Source organism: Elephantulus edwardii, unplaced genomic scaffold, assembly GCF_000299155.1.
Source record: "Elephantulus edwardii isolate Elephantulus edwardi_28Jun2011 unplaced genomic scaffold, EleEdw1.0 scaffold00086, whole genome shotgun sequence".
Taxonomy (NCBI): Eukaryota; Metazoa; Chordata; class Mammalia; order Macroscelidea; family Macroscelididae; genus Elephantulus; species Elephantulus edwardii.
The window spans coordinates 3129129-3138033 of NW_006399836.1; the positions used below are offsets into that span (position 1 = coordinate 3129129).

An 8905-nucleotide genomic window follows, 5' to 3' on the forward strand; every position below is an offset into this window, starting at 1 on the left:
GGGCTGCAGGGGGGTCGCACAGTGGCGGGTAGTCTTTGCTCCTCTGGAGTTCTGCGGTGGATGGCTGACTATTGCTCTTCCTGGGTCTCTTCCCAGCCGTCTGGCGGCGGAACTCCGTCTCTGGCCGATGCACACCTTTCTTGATTTTAAACCATGCAGTGTTCCCTTGCTCTGTTTGGACAACTACTTCATGGTCTAGCTGTAAGTTTTACATGAGCACAAATATGTGTTCTGGGATTCCCATTCTTCTCAATGTCAGCTATAACTGGTTATGATCTACACTGTCAAATGCCTTTACGTAATCAATAACACACAAATAGGCATCCTTCTAGTGTTCTCTGCTCTCAGTCAAGATCCATCTGACATCAGCAATACTATCCCTCATACCATAGCCTCTTTTGTTTTGTTTTCATTATTTTCACAGCTTCTTTTTTTTAGCGTATTATTGTTATTGTTATGTGCTGACAAGTTGCCTACCACTCATAGTGACCTTATGTACTAATAGCCCTAAACCCTGCTCTATCCCTTGCCAATCTCACTGTCTCCGACACACCTATGCCCATTACCCCAATGACAGAATCAATCCATCTCATCGAGGGTCTTCCTCTCCTGCACTTACCCTCTACCCTCCCAAGCATGATGTCCTCTCCAAATTCTGGATTTTAGTCCATGACATAACAAAGACATTAAGAACTGACAATTTTTCTTACACTCACTCACTCATTACCATGGAGTAGGAGCTGACCCATGAGTGACCCTCATTTGGGTTTCAGAGGCTGTACATTGAAAGGGAGGAGACACCCACCTCTCCCCCACGGAGCAGCTGGCTATTCAGACAGTGCCTGATAAGATGAACCCTCAGTCACAGCCTCTTTTGAAGTCACCTGGAGTTTCTAGGTTTGCGGTACAACTCCTTACCCACTAGGCCTCCAGAGAACCATACATTAGTAACTTGGGACCCAGCTAATACAGGCACCTGGTGTTCCCTCCTAACCCTTTGGCTTTGCTAACAATTTCCATTTTCACTTACTCACACACAGTCATGGAGTCAGAACCCATCTTCCAGTGGGTTTCTGAGGCTGAAATCATACAGCAGGAGACTGCAAAGAGTGACAACAGATTTGAACCAACAGAGAGATACTACCTCTGGGTCATGTCAGTTATGGCATCTACCCACTAGTCCTCTAACAAGCTCATGTGAAGCCTCTCAGCTCTGGTTCCTTGAGGCAGTGGTCAATAGGATATTCAGCGCTCCTCTCAAACACCACAACTCAAATGCATCAATCATTGCCCAACTCTCAGATGCACAGCAAGTGATTGGAAAGACCGTGGCCTGGATCAGGCACACTTTAGTCTTCAGACTGGCATCATTGCTCTTTAGGACTTTTGAGAGATCCTGGACAACAGACTTTCCCAGTGCTACTCATCTCCTGACCTCCTAACTTCTACTACCAAGGGTGTTGACTGTGCGTCCAAGCTAGACGACATCGTTGACCATTCCAATCTTTTCTCCATCTCTCATGTTGTTTCCTATAACATTTATTGACCAGTTGGCTCTGTGGGTTGAGGGTGGAGGGCCTTCCCTCCACTTGCACAGTGCTGCCTACGTTATAATTTGTATATGTATATGCTTGCTTGTTCATTGTTTGATTTTCTGAGGACACTACTTGCCTGTCAGTTTACTGTGCTAAGGTAGCTTGCTGGCTGCTGTGATGTTGGAGGCTGTGCCACCAGTATTTTATAAGGGCACCTAGGTAGACAGGTTCAGACAAAGATTAAGACACATTAAGAAGGACTGCAGCCATCAATATGATTGAAGCTCAACATCAAGAAAACAAAGATTCTCACCATTGGACCAGTTGTTGACAGCATCAGTGTGGATGGTGAAGAGATTGAGATTGTTAACAGTTTTAGTTTGCTTGGCTCCACAATCAACACTCTTGGTACCAGCAGCCAGAAAATCAAGAGACAAATTGCATTGGGAAAGTCAGCTGTCAGGGACCTCTCAAGAGTACCGAAGAGCAATGATGTCAGTCTGGAGACTAAGGTGTGCCTGATCCAGGCCATAGTCTTCGCAATTGCATGCTATGAGTCATAGAGCTGGACAATGTGTAGAGATGATAGAAAGAGAATTGATACCTTTGAGCTGTGATGCTGGGAAAGAGTGTTGAATATACCATGGACTGCTAGGAGAACAAATAGGTTCATTCTGGAGAGGGTGAAACTGGGCTGCTCCTTGGAGGCAAGGATTCTGAAGCTTCATCTGACATACCTTGGGTATGTTGCAAGGAGGGACCAGTTCCTTGGAGAGGAACATCATGTTTGGAAGGGTGGAGAGCAACACAAGAGAGGAAGACCCTCAATGAGATGGATTGATTCAGTGACTGGGGTAATAGAGGTAGGAGTGTCAGAGACAGTGAGGTTGGCACAGGATAGAGCAGGGATTGAGCAGGGTTTAGGGCTCTTGTACATAGGGCTATGAATTGCAAGCGACTCAACGACACATAATAACAACAAAGAAGGATTGGCCATCCACTTCTGAAATAAATGGCAGTTGAAAACCCTGTGAACAATAGAGGAATGTAGTCTTAGAGGCAGAGCCCAGGCCCTGGTCAGGTCTGCCTCACATGGGTTCTCTGCTGAGGCAGCTGCTTCTGTCCTGTAGGTTTTGGTCTGGCTGGTATAGGAAACTTGGTCCCAAGGGAGATACACTGAGTTCTCTGCTTCTTCTTTTTTGTTGATATTGTTGTTACGACGTACTCTCCAGCTGGAAGTGACTCCTAGCTGACTCTCCAGCGGGTTTTCAGAGGTAGTTAATACGACAGGGGGAGATTGCCCATCCTTCTCTAACAGGTGGATTAGAACTCAGTGCCTTCAGGTTGACAGCCCAAGTCCTTACCTGGTATTGAGATTCCCAAATTTCGGCTACTGAACCGGCTTCATATAAGCCTGGCAGAGAGGTGGAACTAGCCAATCCTCTCGTGCATAGACTAACACATTTGTGTGCATGGTCCTGCCTGGCCATGTGGCAAAGCCAAGGCCAAGGGCCTAGGAAACTTATTATGAACCCTAAGTCCCCTACACCACAATGCAATCTCGGACTCCAGCTGAGTTGACCTCCTGATTTGTATAATTTCTTTCTTTTTCTTTTTTTTTTTCTTCCAGTGGCACCAGCCATGGGGAGTGGAGCTGTTAACCCGAAGGTGCTGCCTCCCTGGTGCTTTGCAGGAGGTGGATAATCTCCTGGGTAATTTACAGCCTCATCACAACAATAACATCAACATAGAGAGTGATCATTTGGCCTAATGGACAGAAAGTGATTATACCAAGCCAAACGCGGGTGACTCTAATCCACAGCCCTCAGGACTGTTTTTCATTGTTTTTGTTCAAACATCCTTCTAGGTCATATAGCCCGGGTGTGTCCACTTGTACAGAGATAACTTGTGGTTGCTATGATGCTAAACACTGTGACACTGACGTGTCAAATGCGATAATGGTTACCCACGGTGGACAGTGTTTAGTGGTGCTCCTCGATCAAAACAAGCTTGGAAGCAGGAGTGGCATCCACTTCTGTAATAGCTTGCCTCTGGAAACCCTATGAACCTGGAGAATGGATGAAAGTCACACAAGTGTTGAGGACTTTTGTTCATAGGGTTGCTATGAGTCGCCTATGACTCGACGGCACTTAACAACAACAACATCAATCACCTGGAGGGTCAGCCACGAGTCAGTTACAACCGGACAGCAGTGGGTTTTGGGGATCCTGTGGACGGTCCTTTTCTAAGGTAAACCCATCTTTCTGTCCTGAAAGTTCTTGATAAACTTTGAGCTCTCCCCACACCCTTAACCTACCCTGGATGTCTACCCTCACACCTTCCCGTGCTGGAGACAGATCTGGGAAGCTCAAACCTGTCTCCTCTATACTGAGACGTAATAAACCACATGCTTTTCCCACTTCAACCTCTGTCTCCAAGATTTTCTGGTAGCGGGAAACAGGATGGTGATTTCACAGTAACAACAACATGCCCAAAGCATGTGAGACTTCGTCAAAGGAACTGTTAAAGCAGGTTCACAGCCCATATAAGGCATTACTGTGATGTTGCTGGGACAGGGGAGCTTATTGTTGTCCTTGAAAAGGTGGATGCCATCCTCAGGCGAGAAACATACCTCCTTCCCTGTGCCAGGACGGGAGCCCAGCAATCTTCGTTTAACCAGTTCTCTCTGGGTTCTTAACAATGGACTAGGCCTCTGCGTTAAGGTACATGAGAGGACACCTGAGCATTTCTGACCCACCCACAGATGCTAATCCAGATGGGTCCTGGGAGGAATCTGGAGGCTTTCCAGTTTCAGAGTCACAGAGACCAGGTCTGGACGGGCCAACGAGTCAGGGTCAGGGTTTTATCACCTGTTGCTGCACGTGACAGGAAATACAAAATACAAAAGCTTTTTGAGGTAAAGGATTTGTTGTGTTCCCTGTATTGTTCCCAAACCAACAACAATAGCCGTTGTTGTTGTTGTTAGGTGCTGTCTGGTCAAGTATCATCCTCATCATTACAACTATGCCTGAAATGGGGATTATGTACCTATTATACAGATGAAGAAACAGAGGTCTGGTGAGGAAAATGACTTTGTATATATTCATGCTTAGCTGGGACCAGACTGCAGTTCTTCAGACTTTGACACTAGTGTATAGCCCAGGGGGTTTTACCACCACCAAGACAGAAAACCTACCATACTGGTCAGAAGAACTGTGACAAGAGATACCACGCAGAGGCATGAGGATGGGGCATCTCTGTGTAACCGAAACTGCCAGAGTTAATCACAGGCAGGCCGAGGGCGGAGGGAGCAGGAAAATGTCCACCCACAAGGAAGAGCCAGCGGAAGGACAAGCTCCTAACTTTATTTTTAATTTTGTTTTTTGTGTGTGTGCTGTCAAATCAGATCTGACTGGTACAGGAGGAAACTGTCCCTCCTTCTCCAGCAGAGCATCTGATGTGATGGATTCAAACCGCATACCTCTGGGATTGCAGGGCAGCCTTTCGCCACTAGTCCGTCTACCAGCGCTCCCTCAAGCTCCTATTTTTACAAATAATATTTTTACTTTGATAATTATGAAGGGATTGCCAGAGACAGCTGTGCTACTCTTTCAGTATAAAAAATGGGGTTGGGCTTTTTCCATGTGAAATAGTCCACAACATGGATTCTCAGTTTCTCGGCCTTCCGTCCTGTACAAAGAAACCCGTTCATTTAATCAGTCCTCTATTTTTATCCTTGCCCCCTTGTTCTTGTTCTGAACGATGTTGTCAGGACACATCAAGGGCAAATCCTTCTGGCCCCAGGACAGATTTCTGCAAGGCTCAATAGGTTGGCTCATGTTTGAGTCCTTTGACACGTAATAATAGTTAAATCAGTTAGAGGTGGTTTTTTCTTTTAATTTAAAATCATCTTTTATTGTGATTTTAATGAAAGTATACAGACAAGTCAGATTTTTATTCATTCATTGTTGCACATTTTCCTCTCCACACCCCGTTCACTTCTTTTAAAAAATATTCATTCCAGGATCTGAGATGGCGGTGGAGGTGGAGCCAGCGTGGTGAGCTGTGGGAGCAGCGGACCACTTGGAGCAGGGCCACTATGGCCTTCTACAGACCTCTGATTATTGATAATTGAACAGTTAAACAGTTGATGACTGGTATTCAGTGAAGATCGAGGGTCAACAACAGGAATTCAAGGATTCCCAAGGAGGAATGGGTTTGCTCCCTTTCCTGTAGGTAACCTTAACACTGAGTTTTACTCCAGACCTGACCCTGAACCCAGTGCCAGTGACAAAAAGGAAATACAACTGCCAGCTAAGGAAGCAAAGGAGGATGGAGCCTCTGGGTTCAACCAGCCATCCCCACTGGACCCACCTGGGAAAACACTTTGCAGTCCAGAGGGGAGCAAATGACAGGAAAATATCTTCTAACAGAACAAGAAGGCAAGCAGCCGTAACCCAAGACCACCAGTAAGGTGATAAAGTGTCCTCCCTTTCCCCCTTCACATCAACGCCCCTGTTCAGTATGAAGAATCCAGAGAGTCGGCATCCGGTTTCCAAATCAATAAGACAGTTGGTTTAATTGCCATTGGAAAATGTTTACCATTCCCCTGAAGCATCTGGTCCCCACTGGACCCTCATCATTTCCTTCACCTGCTCCCTCCCACCAACCAAATTGTGCAGCTCTGCAACTGCATCCCTGCCCATCATCATCCTTCTGCCCCCAACCCTCACCTCCTTGTACCCCCATTATGTTTTTCCCAATTTAAAAAAAATCCTTTTTTTAAAAAAAAAATATTCATTCACTGTTGAATAATTTCTTCCCTTCCCCTCCCTCTGTTCACTTTACTATGCACCTATTACCTATTACTCTGCATAGTTGTCATACAAATAATATCTAATCAAATATTCCTTTTAAAACAGTTCATTTCTTCATCTGTTCCAATGTGGTGTTCCTTTTTGTCTCCTCTTTTCTTAGTTTTCCCCCCAACCTCCATGTCAGTCCTATTAAAGAACAGTGATATTATGCAATATTTGTCCTTTTGTGACATAGATATTCCACTCAGTGTTATGTCCTCCAGGGTTACCCATGTTCTGTATTATTTTATGAGTTCCTTGGTTTTCAGTGCCACATAGTATTCTATTGCGTGAATATACCATAGCTTTTCTGTCCATTCATTTGTGCTGGGCATTTGGGTTGCTTCCATCTCTTTGCTATTGTGAATAACACAGCAAATATGTATGTGTCATAAACATATTTGGGTGGCAGCTCTGGTTTCTTTAGGGTATATTCCCCTAGTAATGGGATTGCTGGGTCAAATGGTATTTCTAGTTCCAACTTTTTGGGAAAGCGTCTTTTGGCCTACCATAGTGGTTTACATTCCCACCAGCAGAGAATAAGGCTTCCAGTCTCTCCACAACCTCACCAACATTTGTTGTTTGATCACTTGCAGTTTAAGCAGTCAATCTCCTTTGGAGTTGTACCTGATAGGTGCCAGCAAGAGTATCACTCTTTTTTTTTTTATGTGTATCTCACTGGTCTGGGAGGAGATTACCCCTCCTTCTCGAGCAGAGCATTTGGCGAATTTGAACTGTGTACCTCTGGTTTTACAGTGCAGCTTCTTACCACTAGACCACCAGAGCTCTGTTAAGCGTCCTGACATTAATCCCTTACATTTACTGTTTCTTTTCCTCTGCAAAGTCACTCGGCCAAGCGGGTGGTTTAGTTCTTTCTCATTGATAGATGTAGACTCAAAGCCTCAGAGAGGGAAAGTGGTTTGTCCCAACTGATGGCGCTAAGATGACAATGCAGAATTGAGTCCAGAGTCATGTGATGCCTAACCAGTTATAAATAGAGGAATCTGAGAAGGTTTCTTTAAGCTGTTATTCCCTGAGCTGAGTGAATCTTAACGGGAGGGAAAGCAGGATGAGTGAGGGTGGGAGAAAGCCATCAGTAAATACCAAGGTCTGAGGAAAGGTCCTGTAGGAATTTCTTACAGTAACTAGGTCAAAGAAGTATCAAAGATCCATTTGAGAAGAAAAAGTGAAGTATTAGAATTCAATATGAGAAGAAATGGAGTTAAAAACCAAAAAGGAAGAAGGCAAGTATGTTTCAAGTTTGGAAAGAAAAAAAAAGAAGAAAAAAAATCAAGCCTCAAGTTGTTATATTGAAGGATTCTTTGTCACAGTTGACTCGACAGTGCATGGAGACAACAGCAACGGGTACAATTTTCTAGATGCCTGCTAAGCTTCTCTCCAGGCCCTCCCTAGCTTCAGGACCCAGCTAGCACCTGTCTGTGGCGGGGCTGCCTTTGCAGACACCCACACAGATTTGCTCAGGGTCCACCCGGCTTCAGATTCAGGTCATGTTCTTTTCAATCACTTGCTATGCACCTGAGAACTGGACAATGAATAAAAATGACAGAAGAAAACTGGATTCCTTTGAGCTGTGATTTTGGAGGAGAGTACTGAATATCCCACGGACTTCCAAAAGCACGAACAGGTATGTCTTGGAAAAGGTGTACCTAGAGTGCTCTGTGGGAGACACAGTTGGCAAAGCTACATCTCACATACTTTGTGCATGTTGCTAGGAGAGGCTAATCCTTGGAAAAGGATATTAAGCTCGGTAAGGTGGAGGGTTGGAAAAAAAGAGGAAGACCTCCGACAAGATGGGTTGACATGTGACTGCAACAGTGGACTCCAGTACATTGGACATGGTGAGGAGGGCGCAGGAGAGGGCAGGATTAAAATCTGTTCTCACAGGGTGGCTATAAAGAATGTCTGGCTCGAGACAGAACGAGGGGACGCAATCTAGGCAGGCCAGAGCAGCTGCCGTCGCCATGACCCGCGGTAACCAGCGCGAGCTCGCCCGCCAGAATATGAAAAAGCAGAGCGACTCGGTTAAGGGAAAGCGCCCAGATGACGGCCTTTCTGCCGCTGCCCGCAAGCAGAGGGACTCGGAGATCATGCAACAGAAGCAGAAAAAGGCAAACGAGAAGTAGGAGGAACCCAAGTAGCTTTGTGGCTCCGTGTCCAACCCTCTTGCCCTTCGCCTGTGTGCCTGGAGCCAGCCCCACCACGCTCGCGTTTCCTCCTGTAGTGCTCCCAGCACCGATGGCATCCCCTTTGCCCTGAGTCTGCAGCGAGTCCCTTTCGTGCTTCCTTCCCCCCAGGTAGCCCCTCCCCTCTGGGCCACACCTGGGGGTGAGGAGGTTACCCCTTCCCAGTGTTTTTTATTCCTGTGGGGCTCACCCCAAAGTATTAAAAGTAGCTTTGTAATTTAAAAAAAAAAAGAATGCCTTACTCAACGGCACCTACTAACAACAATAATAACAATAGGTAAAATGTTGAACGGTGCAGGAATGGGGGGCA

General features: G+C 45.8%; 1 pseudogene; it reads left to right on the top strand.

Annotated features, from left to right (window-relative positions):
• The first annotated feature begins 8373 nt into the window (after positions 1–8373).
• On the top strand, positions 8374–8550 carry LOC102860652 (annotated as a pseudogene).
• The last annotated feature ends 355 nt before the right edge of the window (positions 8551–8905 follow it).